Source organism: Trachymyrmex cornetzi, unplaced genomic scaffold (assembly GCF_001594075.2).
Source record: "Trachymyrmex cornetzi isolate Tcor2-1 unplaced genomic scaffold, Tcor1.1 scaffold850, whole genome shotgun sequence".
NCBI classification, from domain to species: Eukaryota; Metazoa; Arthropoda; class Insecta; order Hymenoptera; family Formicidae; genus Trachymyrmex; species Trachymyrmex cornetzi.
In genome coordinates this window covers 16,002-17,204 of record NW_017300192.1, presented here as the reverse complement: position 1 = coordinate 17,204, position 1,203 = coordinate 16,002, and positions in this window count along the sequence as shown.

Sequence of the window (1,203 nt, the reverse complement as noted above, 5' to 3'; positions counted from 1 at the left end):
AGATTCACTCTTTCGAAAGATGTAAACCGCATTTGTATACAATTTTTACTTGGCTCCGTGGAACTTCGCAAATTTCGTAAAAAATTTTGAGATCTGACGCATCTTCATTTATGTTTGTGTAACTTTATGAAATATGAGTAATACGGTTTTTTAAAGTACAGGTTTGAAAAGTAGAGATTTGAAGCTTTAGAATGCTTTTTTAAAAATCTCAATACGATGATTTTTAACGAAGTTATTCTATCTCGAAATTTACCTATTTTTGCAGGGTGTAACAAGTGATTCTTTAATTTTGTTGAGTAGTGTATTATATTACGAAGAAACCTTAAAGTTTATTGAGAATCTCAATGTACACATGATTTAAGCCAACGGTATTATGTTGTAGATTTAGCCCATTGGTCTGTCGATTAATGTGCATCATCTTCGATATTAATCTTTTCTTATAATAATTTTCTACATCCAAAATTTCTACGTTTTGCCAATCAAAATCATGATCGTTTTGCAACCTATGTTCTATAATCACTGAATGAGTGGATGTTTAACTATGGATATGCTTTTGGTGTTAAGAAAGTCTAGTTTTTAATTTTCTTCCACATAGGAAGCAATCACAACAATTCATATCTTGTAGACCACAATCCTTTTTAATTCATAATTTAAAGAATCTTTATGAACCTTAATAAACTAATTCAACTTGTTCAAACTAAAAATGAAATCTTATGGCAAACCCCATTAATTACATTCTTGAATTTATTCAATGTCTCTTCTAAATACGGTACGGAAAACCATTTAACCTGTTGTTTAGGTAAGTTATTATTTGATCTTTTAGTTGAACAAAAATTCAATTTATTTATTAATGTTTTAACTCTTTCATTAATAGTATCGAATATAAAATCCAATGGATAATCGTTTTCTAAAAGTATCTTCACAACAGATTCAAGATTCTTTTTGTGAAATTGTGGATGTGAAATATAAAAAACTGTATCTACCAAATTGAATATTATGATATAATATATTATGGGACCGTATAACACAAACTAGAAATCAAAGCCTTAAATGGGGTAGCTGAATCTTAATGCTTATATGATGCTTATGTGAATTTATATACTACGTATGTAGTCCCCAGAAACGCGCGCCGAAATAATTTTTCGGTCTTGAAACGCTAACTCTATTAAACTACCGCAGTAATATCACGAGTTAAATTGACTG